At 34.9% G+C, this 17,295-nt stretch overlaps 1 protein-coding gene across 1 annotated transcript in view; it reads right to left on the bottom strand.

Moving 5' to 3' along the window:
- Positions 1–13,189, bottom strand: part of LOC113513332 (disintegrin and metalloproteinase domain-containing protein 22) — a 747,642-nt gene extending 734,453 nt beyond the window's left edge. Inside the window, exon 1 of the mRNA XM_052903078.1 lies at positions 12,865–13,189. The gene's annotated coding sequence lies outside the window, so the exon portion shown is untranslated. The remainder of the gene's footprint in view (positions 1–12,864) is intronic.
- Positions 13,190–17,295: the final 4,106 nt, after the last annotated feature.

Raw genomic sequence — 17,295 nt, 5'->3', positions numbered from 1 at the left:
TTTTGTGACAAAACCATGAAAACGGTTTTTTGTGGGACATAATCTTTGTTTTGAACATAATTTAAATTAATTCATTTAATTGCCACGTGGTCCCGGCATAGAATAAGCCACCCCTTCCTTTCTCGTGGTGTCATAAGAGGCAACTAAGGAAGACGAGAAATGGGCAGCAGCGTCCCTCTTAAGACATCTCTAAAGCGTAACCACGGTTTTTTTTAATGAGTGATAATAGAATGGTAACCCCACCCGCGCTATCGGTATACACCGTCGGGGCACCAGTGAAGGATGATAGGTGAGGATGAAGCGGGCCAGTTAGCCTATCGTGACGAATTCAACAAGAATTGTTCACGATGGTTTCCAAGGGGAACCACGTGGAGTTCGACCTAATAGGGCGTATTAAAAGCAATGAGGCTATCAAACTCCATTGCTAACAATCTCTTTCCCCCAGCGTAACTGTGGTTGCCAATTCTCCTGCCAAGCGTGGCAACTACTGACAAACCTCCCAAGGGGGAGGCTTATGTTCAGCAGTAGACAGTTTAGGGCTAATATGATTATGATAATAATAATCTTTAGTTAATGTACAAAGTTTCCAGGATGTGCTTAATATTATAAATATAAAAGTATGTTTGTCTAACACCCCTTAGTGGGGCGAAAGGGATTGATAGTAATAGGGTTTTATAGCTACGTTGCTAACAATATACCTTAACAGGTCAATCTCCACACGGTATATGCTGGAAAACATCAAGACAAATCATCGCAATGGGCCAACTGACCTGCTTTCATCCTTATCTATCATCTCTAACTGGTGCCACGCCAGTGTATACCGATAGAGCAGGCGAGGTTACCATTCAATCTTCACTTATAAAAAAAAACACACTTATTTGTGCCTTAACTGCTCAATCAAATTTACTTTTTAGTCGTGTAAGTCATGTATAAAATTACAAAATATTTTTATTTGTTTATTCTATATTGACCACATTACAAAAAATGTCTGGTACAAAAGGCGGACTTAATACTATATAGCATTCTCTCGCAGTCAACCTTTGGCAAAACAGAAATTTTAATATGCGGTGAAAAAAATTACAACAAATACAATAGAGAACTCCTGCACATTATTTTATTTTTCACAATATTCTATTTTTAAAACAAGTTCATTTGTTATATCTATGTAAATCATGCATAGAATTACAGAGTGTTCTATTTTCAAATTAATTTGTTAACTACAACAGATTTATTTACCGCTAATCCCGAATTGTTATAATAGCATAACCATGTGTAATTTAAATTTAAATCCCAATTTTATTATACAAACATTTGCTTTAACGTGACCATAATTCAAAACACAAATTCAAATATTAAAATCAATACATTACGAGCTTCAAGACATGAGACAGATCATTTCAATATAATAGTATATAATATAGTAGCTATAGATGATAACATAGTGCCATATAATCCAGCGAGTCCATTAAACTTTGTTATTGAGTATCGGACGATCCTGCTACCCTGAATAGGATCGGTCGACGAACTCGACAGCCATTGTACTTCCTCTTAAAGCCGTAACTGACCAAATCAATGTCAAAGCAAATAAAAATAAATGCTGTACATTTTCAACGCAAATTCTTCCAGTGAACTTATTCTAATTTTTCTTAGTAACTCTTATTTTGAACCGTCGCAGTAGGAAATAGAATAAGAAATGTTCGTTTTTCAAAAGCAACGAAATAAATTAGGAAGCATGTATTACAAGGCTGCATGAGCTATGTGCCGTTTCCTTTGCCTTTCCGTAATGAAGAAGAAGTAAAAAAAATAAAAACAGAGTAAGCAAAATTTTGTTCTCTTTTTGGCGGGAAATTGTTGAATGTAAAGTAAGTAGCTACGTCATAACGGAATGTAGAGGTTAAAAAAGTTACTTTTTTAATAATATTTTTTTTTAAAACAACGCGCACCACTATAATTGCAATTAATTTGGTTGAATATTTTATAAATATATTCAAAATGCTAATTTGCCATAAATAAGGTAATTTTTTTAATAGTAAAATGATATTTGTTTTTTCGTGACGTTTAACCATTAAAAGCCTGATTTTTTAAATCCAATTAAAAAGTATTTAAGTGTATCCTTTACTGTGTTTACTAATGGGGAAAAATAGTAAAAAAAATCAAAACGATATTTTTATATATTTTGAAAAATAAAACATTTGGTAATCATAATATTTAAATTTATTTAACAATGAAGCAAACCCCGGTATCAAATTTGAAACTTCAGGCATTTAATGGTTAAATCACTTAAACGTCATTATGAATAATGATGCTGTCTACTCCATTCTTACAAATAAAAATATGGAGATGTACTTAATTTTTATTTTTATACTCAATTTTATAATATACAATACAATTTATTCATTTCAATACTTCAATTTTTCTTGTAGCTAAATATCGGAAATATAAACAATTTTCATGAATGAATAACTTCATTTTGAAATATTAATGAAAAAAGAAACTTCATTTTGGTATGAGGACAAGGACACAAGAAAGTAAAGGACACAAAAGAAATTTAACCGTTATTACCAAGGCATTTGTATTAAGATCTTCTATGATTTAAGGTAAGTAAAATAACTATTAATATATAAATTTACTAAGCCTAATTCAGAGGTAAATTATAGTCTCGTCTTCTTGGGAATAGTGCCAAGAATGCTTACCATTTCCTCACTGAATTACTACATGATGCATTGCCCAAGAAACTAGTCAACCCTTTGTCACTGAAGGCGTAGATTTTGAATGAAGTATCATATTATTTTTTTGTTGCTTTTTTTTTCATTCTTTTATCTCTTTTACTGTGTGTCATGTGTATGTTTGTATTGTAATTTGTGTGCTGTAATTAATGTAATTTTTTTTGTTTTATACAACTTATAATGGCAAACAAGCTGACGGCCCACCTGATGTAAAGTGGTAACCGTCGCCTATAGACATGAGCAGTACCGTGGACATAACAGAGTATACTGTTTCGCCCATGATACCCCCAATGCGTTGCCATTCCTGAGGACTCAGGTGTTATTCCTCTGTACCCTGTAAATTTACGCCATATCCCACCCTTCAAACCGAAACACAGCCATGCAAACACAACTGCTTCACGGTTGAAACACGAATGAGACAAAGGTACCCAAGCAATCGACTTTTGTACAAACTCTCCCTCTGGTAAACGTAAATAAATTATCTATCTATCTGTCTATTAAATATATTACTTTATTGCGTAGGTTATAATATAAAACAGTGCTTATCCAACACCGTGCTTGTGTACAAGTGAACTTGACGTTTTACAAGCAACTTTATCGCTCTGCAATGTAAGGGATAAATTTTATGTGTGCGATCTTGATTCTGTTTGCGATTTGCATGTACGTACGGTCACCAGGCATTACGAGTGTAAGAGCCGTCATGTAAATTTGAACTTTAAAGATAGGGTGATAAGATCCATGCCTACCTATCATGCATGTCTGTTGCATAGACAAACTTTGTATTCATCTGGGAACCAGAAACAAACTGATGACCCACCTATGGAGAAATAACTAGAATGTCACAACACGAGCAATATGATGCAGTAGTCTATGGTGTTTCAAGCGTTCTAGGTATCGATAGCCGTTCACCATCAATACTGAAATAATCCCGGGATTTACTAAGTAAGAATAATCCCGAAATCCCGGGATTAGTAATAAGGGCCGGGATCGAATTCCCTAATGGCCACCCGTTGTATAAAAAGGTGGGTGGATGGTGCAATTGGTGCGTGATAATTTAGCAATTTAGATACACAGTGGACAGAGGACTCCGCTCTCACTACCAACACCTTCGAGATAATTTTTACAAACTGGTCGTACGAATGGTTTTGCTGCAAAAAATCCAACTGTACTAATGATGCAATAAGAAAATAATACCATTACTTATAATTATTTCTTTCAAATAAATGTTTTTTTTTTATACAACTTAGCAAGGCAAACAAGCTGACGGCCCACCTGATGGAAAGTGGTAACCGTCGCCTATAGACATGAGCAGTACCATGGACATAACAGAGTATACTGTTTCGCCCATGATACCCCCTATGCGTTGCCATTCCTGAGGATTCAGATGTTATTCCTCTGTACCCTGTAAATTCACGCCATATCTCACCCTTCAAACCGAAACACAGCCATGCAAACACAACTGATTCACGGTTGAAACACGAATGGGACAGAGGTACCCAAGCAATCGACTTTTGTACAAAGTCTCCCTCTGGTTATTATATGTATGTAAATGTATTATAATAGTTTTTTTTAATCTAAAGACAAAGGAATTTTAGCATTCCATTCCAAATCATAATAATAGCATGAAACATTTTTTTGTTATTCAACACATATTTTTCGTATTAAATACTTGGTTTCTCTGTTAGAATACTTCTCTAAAAGGTCACTTCCCTAGAAGAAAGTTACATATTTCGATTTCATTTCCGTATGATACCTGTACATGTATTTGTTTATTTAAACTTTAATGCACTAAGCGAATAGATGTGCATTTTGCAGACTTAAAACCGGATCGTGTTCTCTACCTAGGAGTCAACCATTGGCTGAGAGATATAGGTAATGGGTACATCTATGAATTGAGGAAACATAAATTAATTACTTAACATACTTATATGTTATACACATATAATATAGCTTTTACCCGCGGCTTCGTCCGTCTAATCGAGATTAAACGTAGCGAATTATTTTCCACGTCTAATATAGTACGCGTACCTATACCAAATTTCATAGTAATTGGTTAAGCTGTTAAAACGCTAACAGATAACAAATTTATTTTAAAATTTATAATATTAACTAGCTTTTACCCGCGACTTCGTCTGTGTGCTGTACCATATGCGTTTACTGACCGAAATAAAAAATTGCCTATGACCTTCTCCAAGCTAAGCTACCAGAGGGAGATTTTGTACAAAAGTCGATTGCTTGAGTACCTCTGTCCCATTCGTGTTTTAACCGTGAAGCAGTTGTGTTTGCATGGCTGTGTTTCGGTTTGAAGGGTGGGATATGGCGTGAATTTACAGGGTACAGAGGAATAACACCTGAGTTCACAGGAATGGCAACGCATAGGGGGTATCATGGGCGAAACAGTATACTCTGTTATGTCCATGGTACTGCTCATGTCTATAGGCGATGGTTACCACTTTCCATCAGGTAGGCCGTCAGCTTGTTTGCCATTCCATGTCGTATAAAAAAATAAGCTAAACTAAACTGTTAAGGCGCTATAAGGTAACAAATGAATTCACTTTCACATTTATTATATTTAAATAATATTTGGCTTATTTTTTTTTTAAACTATAGACTCGGCTTCTTTATCCTTTCCTTTGATCTTTAATATGAGAACTATAAAACTAAGTTTTAAAACGTTTGCACTTTGCATTTATAAGAATAATACGTCGCATTATAACCCGCTCATCCGTATGTGTCGTACTTTTAATAAAATATACGCCAAATACCCTCAAATTGATATCTTCAACTCACGTCTGAGTGCCTTCAAAAACATTTTACGAACAGCCGTCAAGTCTCTTTGGCATGTTTATATTTTTATATATTTTCGTTATTTGCATTTACTTGTTCATTGTTATTTGCTTCGTTCATATACTTTTTTTTATATAATTAAAAATTTAACTCCATTTGCCGACTGCTTTAACCATGCTGTGTGTACACCTGTCTAGGTTTCCATCTAGTTCATACTGTTGTTTTTCTATAACTGTTTTTTTAATGTTTTTAACATTATTGATTATAATAAAATATCTAATAAAATAAAAAAAAGATGCACAATTAAATATTATTAAATAACCAACAATACCCAACATAAGATCATTATTATTTTAAACATCGTTAGTGCAACAATTCCCCTCGTTGTCCCGCGACATCCTTTCTCCACAAGTCGAGCAATAATGTAACAAATATCTTTACAAGACACATTATTTGGATATAAATCAATCGCTTCAACATGGCCACCGTACAATGCCGGGGCGGGCCATCGAATCCTGTTTGTAGCGTATTTTTAGCCTGGATTTAGGAGCGCGACCCGCTCTCGTCGATGTCTCATATTTTCTTTCTATTGATTCGCATATTTTTATTCAGGAAAATAACGTTATAAATGACAAATCGCTGAATTTGTATATTTCACTCGATACATATCAGCTTAGGGCTGCTTGTTCACTACTTCTCATACATATACACGTATTATTGGCTGGCATAATTTAAGATCTTTGCTTTGTAAAAAAAACAGCGTTTTTAATCGTCATTAAAAAATATAGGTAGATAGACAAATGGAAATAGATTGTTACGTTTATTTGCTAGAATTGTTATTACAGATTTATTTTATACCAATAAAATGGCATAAGAAGATGGAAGGATGATTTACCCAAAGGCTGAAGACAAGCTGCAAGGAATCGTTACCAATGGAGAAATATGGAGGAGGCCTATGTTCTAGAACAAGCTGAAAAATAAGATGTTGCTGATGTCAACATTAATTATTTATACATATTTACAATTAAAAAAAAGAGTCTGTAATTCAGGAATAAAGGCTATTTTTATTTATTTTATTTTACTAAAATGGCAAAGCATACAGCCCGTCTGGTGGTAAACAGTCACTGTAGCCTATGGACGCCTGCAACGCCAGGGGTGTCACGCGCGTGTTACCTACCCTGAAGAAATCTTAATATACCCTTTTTGAAGAACCCCATACTGTAGATTCTAGGAAAAAAGTCGGCAGAGAGCTCATTCCAAAGCCTAAGCGTTTGTGGAAAAAAAAATTAAGAAATTTTTTACAGATCTTGATTTATTGTGAAGTACAAATGTTCACCTTATAGTCTAAAGCATGCAAATTCATTGTTGGGTAGGTACAAGTTATTATACTTAACCATTTTAACGTTTCGTCAATTTGTCATTCGGTTATATGTAAAATGACCGTGTAGTGCCTGTATAGAATAGGCCACCCCTTCCTTTCCCGTTGGTATCGTAAGAAGCGACTAAAGGAAGACGAGAGATGGGCAGCAGCGTCCCTCTTAAAACATCTCCAAAGCCTAACTGCGGTTGCCAATCGCCCTGCTAAGTGTGGAAACTACTGGCACAATCCCCCAAGTAAGCCCTCCCTTATGTTCCGCAGTGGACAGTTAAAGGCTGATATGATGATGATATTTATTCATCATCATCATCATCATACCAGCCTTTAACTGTCCACTTCTGAACATAAGCCTCCCCCATAAAAGGAATTTTTCCAATAGTAACCGAGGTTGTGACCATTTTATATTACTATGGCACACGCATGAAAGGATTTTTTTTTTTATACAACTTAGAATGCCAAACAAGCTGATAGCCCACCTGATAGAAAGTGGTAACCGTCGCTTATAGACATGAGCAGTATCATGGACATAACAGTTTACTGTTTCGCCCATGATACCCCCCATGCGTTGCCATTCCTGAGGACTCAGGTGTTATTCCTATGTACCCTGTAAATTCACGCCATATCCCATTCTTCGAACCGAAACACAGCCATGCAAACACAACTGCTTCACGGTTGAAACACGAATGGGACTTCTTTTATGTATTTTGCTTTTTTTCTATATTACATTCTTATATTTCTGTTTTTGCGTCTCTCTGTCGTTATTTGTGTGCTGTAGATAATGCAAATAAATTCTATATTTTTCAATGAAAAAATTTAATTGTATTTGTACTTATTTGTTTTCATGTAATAATGTTTTATTTATGTTAATCGACTATACATATATATATAATATAAAAATGTAATTGTGTACTTTATGAAATATTTATTAATGTGATTGCTGTGACCTTCCAGGGTTCATGTTGATTTCTTTACCTTTAATAACTTAAGACCTATATTGTTACAACATGAAATAGCAATAAATTATTGAATTGAATTGAATATCTATCTGTCTATCACGGTACTTTTCATGTCTATAGGCGACAGTTACCACTTTCCATCACGTGAGCCGTCAACTTGTCTGCCATTCTGAGTTGCAATAAAAAAATCTTATCGATTTAAACTCGACCTGTACTATGTTTAATACATAACCATCCTATAAACATAATGTGACAGTTTGTCAAGATGTCCGGATGTTTGTAACTCAATTACGCATAAACGACTGGACGGATTTGGATGAAAGGGGTATGGGTAAAGTTAACGTCGTTTTCAGTTGATGACTTTTGACTTGGAGGGCCACTCATGGAAGCGGTATGTTCCGAAAGATCGGTTCAAAAGAAACAAGCATTGTCATTGGTATTATGTAGGCAAATAACATCAAGGCCAAATTATTTGTGTTTAAAATTTCTGCAAATATGTCTTTTTATAATATATATATATATATATATATATATATATATATATATATATATATATATATATATATATATATATATATATATATATATATATATATATATATATTCATCCCAAAAGTAGAGAATGCTACTAGCATTAAATTCGCCTTTTGTGCCATATTTTATTTTGATCAATATTTAAAGTTTTTTAAATAAGTAAAGTTTATATTTTTTCATTTTTAAACACAGTTTTCTTCGATTATTTATTACGGTAAAAACTATTAATCATGATTAATTACCTAAAGTTACAGCTATAAAAATACGACGGAGTCACTGGTTCATACAAAGTTACCTATACGCCTTTGATAAAGTTAGACAAGTTTAAAAATTTTAATAGTATAATTATATAAGTATAATATAGTATTATTTTAAGATGTCGATGTAAAAAAAAAATTTTCTGAAATTTAAACACAACGTCCAATAACTACAGTTAAAATATTTAAGTCTAAAACCAATCCACCACACTTTCTCTATGAATAACATCCATTCTATAGAAAATAATAATTTATATTAATTAATTTAACCATTTTCTAGATTATCTTTCACTTTTCTGAAACACCGTTCATCCCATATTTGAATTAAACAGTTCCAAAGTTGAATTCCTGCATCGAAAATATGTGATTTTGCATTCTGCACCGCAGGCGATATTTTATTTTCCAGAAATTCCGTCGATAGCAAACCTAGGTTTTATTTTTCGAACGGTCCCGAGCGCTCCTAACGATTGTTATATATGTATGTATTTATATATGTAGATGCATACCGTGAATTCCAGTGACAATATTACCCAGCTATACATGTAGGGGGGAAGGGATTGTTAGTAATGGGAATTAGCAACCCCATTGCTAGGAATAAACCCTGATAGGTTTTATTGCTAGACGATATAGACGACCTCCTCGCGGATCTGCTTGGAAATCGTGATTGATTTATTTATTTGTTATTATAATGCATTCATGTACATAATTTTTTTTTATACAACTTAGTAACCGTCGCCTATAGACATGAACAGTACCGTGGACATAACAGATTCGTGTAGAGATTATTATAGCGAACAAGCTGTTGGCCCACCTGATAGAGCACTCTGATTTTCACTGCATAAATCCCATTTTTAAATGGAAAACGCAGAAATTCAGCCTTGCAATATAGAAATGACATTTTTATGCATATTACTCTTTTGCGAGTTCAAAGCGAAATAGAAGCATATTTTATTAGTTATTTTATATAAATAATATTTTCTCTATTATAGAATAGCAAAAATATAGACCGCTAGTTAACCCGACTATCGTAGTTTTTTTGCCCCCTACCGCCACCCACCGGGTCCATTTTCAATTCACTTTAAAAAAAAAGAGGAGATTGTCAATTCAGTCACATTTTTTAAGTTTCTTACCGCAAACTCCATTATTTTTGAACCAAATTAAAAAATTCTTTTTATCTGAAAGGATATAAATATATTATTATAAATATTATTCAATGCTCGTTGTTAATTATTGCTAACATATATATATATATATATATATATATATATATATATATATATATATATATATATATATATATATATATATATATATTTAGATTAGTCCCACAGAAATGTTAATATCGATTCAATAGTTTAGTTTATAAATCAAAATAACTTTTTTTATTTTTGTATTATATTTTAATTAACATAAAATATACTGTCTTTCAAACCGTAATAAACAATACAAATTTCATTCACATCGATCGAGTTTCGGAGATTAGCGTGCACAAACATCGTGACACAGGATTTTTATAAACAAAAATTAAAAAACACGACTTTCAAGATTGATGTAACTGGACAAATAAATAAATAATACCTCCAACTACCCCATCTCGACGACAATCCCAAATGGGGTAGTTAGAAGACATTTATCAACTGTCCCCGCTGTGGTAAACGGTACACTCGACATGTCCACATTTCGCTCAGTATATTCATTATGAATCCCATGTGACAGGGGTGAACCTACCGCCATCTCTTGTCTGTAATACCAAGCAGTTTAATCAATTACCCTAATAGTCCCCGTGAGTCTTGTAACTATAAAATGTAACTTAATAAAATACACTTATCCTTTAAACTATTTGCCGTACATACATTTAGCGACCTCTATTGGATATTTACCGTAAAGAGCTATGACTACATTTTCATTGAAACTTTAATAATTAATTTCTCATCCAAATATCATGAAATTGGTCTGTACAGGGTGTATTCAAAATATAATATTTTTGAACACAAATTTTGTGTATCAAATAATAAAAAAAGAAATTTAAATCCTTAACTTAATAATTGAATGTGCCATTTTAATATAAGATTTTAAAAAACGACAAAAAATATTAATATGAATTTTTGTCGTTTCTCGACCAAATATTTCTGATCTGAAAATATCTATTTCACTAATAGATTACTCCTTTAAAACTAACGATTTAAATTTCAACTGTATATGTATTATTTTATGAATAAAAAAATGTGTTAAAGTCCTTCGTAAGCTATAACAATTTTACCTTTTGTACTTCGTAGCATGCTCGTAGCATTTACGTAGCGCGTATGTGTTTATATGAATAAATAGCTATATCCCACGATTTCACCCACGTAAATCATTGCATGAAGTATCATATATGCTAAATTAAGATATAATCTTCCTTTGTACTAAATTTTATTCAAATCCGTTCAGCAGTTTTGCATAAAAGAGTAACAAACCATCCATCCATCTTTCGTTACAAACTTTCGCATTTATTATACTAATGTAATTTATATATCTTGATTTTATTTATTAATTGGTTATATTATTATTTTTGTGATGAGGTTTTAATAATAATATGCATTATAGTAGCAATCACAAGTTTACAGTCTGAACTTCGTAGCACGCGCGTAGCACTTACGTAGTACTTCTAGTATAATAATATGAATAAGTTTAAGAAATAAGTTTATATTACTTATTTTGTTACTAACTGGTTGTGTTGTTTTCGTAATTACATTTGGATAAAAACCTGTATTATTGTATCCACTATAATTTTTCCATTTGCACTTCGTAGCATGCTCGTAGCAGTTACGTAGCATGTCCATTACATTAATAAAAACCATTTTTATTTATTAGTTTTTAAATAATTAGTCCAATTCTTGTTTTCGTGATGGTATTTTAATAAAAATATAGTTACAAACAATTATTTTTAATTTTAAAGTATTTTGTCCTATTAATTTTATATATTTTATTACAGTTTTTATCTTAATTGTATTGAAGATACTAAGGTATCTGTAATATTTAAATGTTTAAATATTTTTCTATAATGAACTAATGTTATATAGAGGATTTTGATTGTATGTTTTTAATGAATAAACACAAAAACTACCCAACCAATTTAAAAAGTTCTTTCATTTACGGAAAGCTACATTATTAGAGAATAACATAAACTCTAGATTTCCATCTACATACCTATTTGAATCTCAATCAGATAGTATTTAATAAAACATAATTGAAGTCAGAATAAAAAATATACTATTACTTATTAGTTAATTTGTTTATAATTTACAGGTTATTTTAATTTTGAAGTTATATTCTTCGTTTATCGAAGAAAGGTTCTTGACTTCGACCCCGTATGACTAAATGCAATGTAGGACAACCTACCACTAGATGGAGTGACGACTTCAAATGCATTTCAGGGTGTCAGTGGATGCATGTGTGCAGTTCCTTATGGCAGTTTACAGGAGAGACCTACGTTCAGCAGTGGAAGGATAAAAGCCAAGATGATGATGCTTTTTTATCATCTTAGGTTTTTTTAATATATAAAAAACGCTATCTATTTAAATGTAATATATATTTTCCAATCACAATACTAAGCTTCAAATTTATATCTGATTCTAATTCCATTTGCATTGCTTTATTTACTTTATACTGTACCTATATAATATATTTAGATATAAAGACAAATGTCTGAGGTTAAGTAGGTTAACGTCAATCAGTTATTTGCGTATACCGTATTCATAGTTATATATTATATTATTTGTCAGCCGTGTTGCCTCTACCGTGTAATCTACGTACATCAATGCATACTTTATTCAAGTCGGTACGGTACGACAATAACTCAGCGCCCTTTCCTACTTATTGCGGTCATAAAACACAATCCGTCCTCTCGTTACATATCTACAGTTTGCTGGAAAAGTGCAGGCACTCGCTCCACGGCTATTGTCAAAGTTTATTGGCCTCGCACACCGCGAGCCATCCATCAATAACCTTTATATCGTGACAAACCGCCGCCGGAGCGATAAACATGTTCCCCGCCGTAATCCGCTATCACTGACGATACTGAGTGTCGGCACATCGCATAAATTACCTTAGACTGACTAACTTAAAAATTGAAATCTGCAAATGTAAAACAGTACAGCATATTCGGTATAGGAGCCGCTATCAATCCATCGGGTGATCCGTCACGGCGCTCGTCCGGCCGTAAATATTCACGAATCAAGTCCTACCTTAAACGATTAGTTTTCAATCGGCCGATATCAGCGCATGTCTGTACGGCCGGTCCCTTCGCTCGTGGTATGAAAAGTCGTCGTGTACAAACTGTATTAACACATCACATGAGTCGGTCGGTACGTGGTACTGACCGAGGCTCGAGGCGTGCGCCGCTCGCGGCGTGGGGGGGCCGTCCGCACCACAGCACTACACTCACGCAGCAGCGCGTCGGGGCCGCGTGCGCGTGCACGCGTCGCGCAACATGGCCGTGCTCCCGTGCTCGTGCTCGCGCTCGCGTGCAGCTATCGACCGTGCGCCGGCCGCGCGCCGCCCAGCGACTGACGCGAGAGCGGTGCGCGCGCACCGAGCCCCGCCGCGCGCCCTCCCGCCGCCCCCTGGGCCGCACGCACCCCCGCCCCAGGGCCGGCTCGCGGTCTCGTTCGGGAGCAAACACTACACGCGATAACTTTGGAAACGTTCGCTCGTAGCCCGCCACAACTGCGCTGCGGCTGAAAATCGGAAAAATTATGCGTTCCAACTCTCGTTAACAATAATTCAGATGCTTATTAGATTACAAATTTAAATTTATTATTAAGTACAATTATTACTCCATATAGTTAATATAAACTTATAAGACATTCGTACTGAGTACTTATACCATTACAAGTACATTGTAACTGTCTTTGCCTTTTTCCTTAAATCTTGTAGATATAAGGCGTTGCTCGCGTGTTTATTTTCGGCAGCGGCCGCGGTGCCGAGAGCGCCGAGCCGCGTGCCGCCCGTCGGCATGGCAACGCGCCCCAGACGCCGCCGAAGCCTGCCGACGGTGGCCGAACAGACCCGAACCTAACGCTGAAATTACAGAGCCTGACTAGACCTCGACTTTTGAAAATAGAAGCGTAGCGCATATCGCTTTCACAAAATATTACTAATAATTATAATTAATACTCATTCTACCTCTTTTTACTCCAAATACTTTTCCGTACAAGCAGTTCGTTTGTGGAACTTACTCATTACCTCTATATGGTACCTCAATTTCTAGCTATTTTAAAAAACTTAGGTAAATCCCACTACCTATCCTTATAATCATTTAGTCCTCCATATTTCTTATCAGAATTATATGTGTCATATACATATATGTATGTTAATTTTGTTAGGTTTTCTAGAAGACATTGCTTAGCAATAAGACCGCCTCTTGTACTACACTATCCTTATTGAAAATTCTTCAACAAGCCTTGTAATATTGATGCTCTCTCTCTTCGTCCACTTCATTACTGAAGGTCGTTGTCCTTGAAAGGTGTCTATTACGTCTCTTATGATATTTCCCCATTTCGCACTGTCTTCAGCCTCTCGCAGGGCAGCTGCAATATTGGTGCAATAAAGCGTTTAATAAATAAATATTTTCAAATTTAAACATTTTTAAACTGTCCGCTTGTAATCGAAATAATAAATATTCTTTAGACATATTACGTGGCTTATCATGCGACGATATCTGGTCCCAAACTGAGCAGAACTTGTAATATATCTTTAAACATATTTAAATACATTTAAAAGAAAATTCATGAGTATTCAGAGAGAATTCGAACCCAGAATTGGGAGATAAGATGGTATTTTAACTACTACTCCGCTAAACTCATCAAAATAGTTCTGATCTTTATTAGGGCACGAGCTCCGGTGATACTACACATGTTATCAGTAATTGCCAAGCTTTCAAATTTATTTTATGGTGTCTATTTAATATTTCTATAGAAACTTTAATATTACGTTAGGCGAGTAATTAAAATCGTCCGTATCATATTCCATCAGGAGCAGTCCAGTGAACTCCAGTGGTTACTACATGATGCATGCACAGATAAGCAAAATTTTATGGCAAAACTTTATGGTGTGTCAGCTTTTATCCATAACTTCGTTCGCGTAGAATTATATACTTTATAATGATGGTGTAACATTAAATCTCAAACTTCTAAGTCATATAATAACGCTAATTATTTTCACCTTACTTCACCTGTCTAATATCTATATAAATATGGGAGATTTTATTTATACTATTTAGAATGGCAATTAAGCTAACGGCCCACCTGATGGAAAGTGGTAACCGTCGCCTATAGACATGAGCAATACCATGGACATAACAGAGTGTACTATTTCGTCCATGATACCCCCCATGCGTTGCCATTCTTGAGGACTCAGGTGTTTATCCTCTGTACCCTGTAAATTCACGCCATATCCCACCCTTCGAACCGAAACACAGGCATGCAAATACAACTGCTTTACGGTTGAAACACGAATGGAACAGAGGTACCCAAGCAATCGATTTTTGTACAAGGTCTCCCTTTGGTATTATTATTAATGAATAAAAATGGGTATAAGCTTTAAAAAATAATAGCACATTTCACTGTTTAGAAAGTGCTTGTAAAATAAATATATTTTGTAGGTAGTTACAAAAACAATTAAAAAAATATCCAATACTTATTTCATGTATCTAATACCTGCCAAAGTATCTCACGAAACTATAGTAACTTCTATTCCTAAAAAAATCCATTAAAAATATCATCTATATTTTTTTCTAATCAATGATAATGGAATGATAACCCCGCCTGCGCTAACAGTATACGCTGGCGGGGCACCAGTGAGGGTGATGATAGGTGAGAATGGAAACAGGTCAGTTAACCCATTATGATAAATACACCTGGAATTCAGCACGATGGTTTCTAGGGTGGACCACGTGAAGGTCGACCTGACAGGATATTCATAAGAGACTACTAAAGTAACTTATTGGATAGCAGCGTCCCTCTTAAAACATCTCTAAAACCTAACTGCGGTTGCGAATCCGCCTGCTAAGCGAGACTGGTGCGTCCCCCCCCCCCCCTATACGAGAGGTCCTATATTCAGTAGTGGAGAATTAAAGGCTGGTAAGATGACATGATGCAATTTAAAATGGCAGACACACACTGTCCGAATAGTGACGATCTCCAATTCACATAAATATTACTATGTGGGTTACAGAATACGCCGTAATGCTTACAATACTTCTTATAAACTGTCATTCCTTACTACTAAAGTTTTTTTTTGACGAATGAAAATGGCATGGTAACCCCGCCTGCGCTAACGGGATACGCTGGCGGAGCACCAGTGAAGGGTGATAGGTGAGAATGAAAACAGGCCAGTTAGCCCATCATTATGAATTCATTACCTATTTTACATATAGATACCGCAAAATTATAAAAGATATATTTTGCCTCGTTTTGGAGGTGAAACACTTATTGCAAGACATGCATGAACAAAATGGCCGTCGGAGATTGGTGGCTATTAGTCATGGAAGGTTGTGGAACTTCTGATAGAATAGTGGTTAATCTTCGTGCATTAGCAGTCACACACATACTAATGGTGACGGAGTTAAACAAAATAATTGTAATATTTTTTTTTCCTTTTTAAAAGACCGGTAGCACGCCTGCAATGCCGTTGGTGTTGTGGGTGATCATGGGCGGCGGTAGTCACTTACTATCAAGTGAGCCGCATGCTCGTTTGCTCCCTGTGTTGTAAAAAAAAATCATCGATTATTTGTAGAAATACACTTATAGATTATATCGCGTAAAGTATGAAGCGATAGATGGCAACACCAGAAGTGCCTCAGAATTGTTTCGCTTAGTTTAAAAAACGAAACTTTTTCTTTTTACGTGTCAACCGGGACTACTTTTAAAATTAGATTGGATCGAGGCAACGGCTCTTTCATCAATAATTGTATTTTTTTACATTTATCAAATAAAGTCGAAATATCACAAACTTCTTTATGTCAAATTGACTTCTCTACTATATGTTAAAGACTTCAGCACGTACTAGATTATATCCTAATTCAAAACATAATATAGTTTATAATACTAAGTCTTGTGGGCAGATTCGTGTGACACAGCTAGTAAAAAATATATCCACACCCAAAAATAAACTCCTAATTGTAAAGAAAATTGTGTCGAATTCCGAATCGACAGCTGCAAACTATTATAAAACACACTCATTCCTCAACAGTGCCTTCAAAACTTCTGTCCTCGATCAACTCGAAAACTTCATTTTTGCAACTTTTTCTCCTATATAATAAATCTATTTATCCCCCTTTTTCCCCATCTACGGTAGGTACCGGATGCCGCGTGAAAAGCCGGAAATCGCATCAAGTCTCATAATACGACGTCGAGAAATAAAGCAATGCTTAATCGTAAGAAAAATATATTATCCATTTACACAAATAATGTACCCAGGACTTTTTTATAATTTAAAATAGCACGGCACGGGATCGTACCATTTTACAGGATGACTGTGTAGTCCCGATATAAAATAGGCCACCCCTTCCTTTCCCGTGGGTGTAGTAAGAAGCGACTAAGGGAGAACGAGGGATAGGCAGCAGCATCCCTCTTAAAACATCTCTAAAGCCTAAATGCATTTGCCAATTCATCTGA

This window comes from Galleria mellonella, unplaced genomic scaffold, assembly GCF_026898425.1.
Source record: "Galleria mellonella isolate WM207_F2 unplaced genomic scaffold, CSIRO_AGI_GalMel_v1 utg103, whole genome shotgun sequence".
NCBI lineage: Eukaryota > Metazoa > Arthropoda > Insecta > Lepidoptera > Pyralidae > Galleria > Galleria mellonella.
This window is presented reverse-complemented; position numbering and strand designations above follow the sequence as displayed.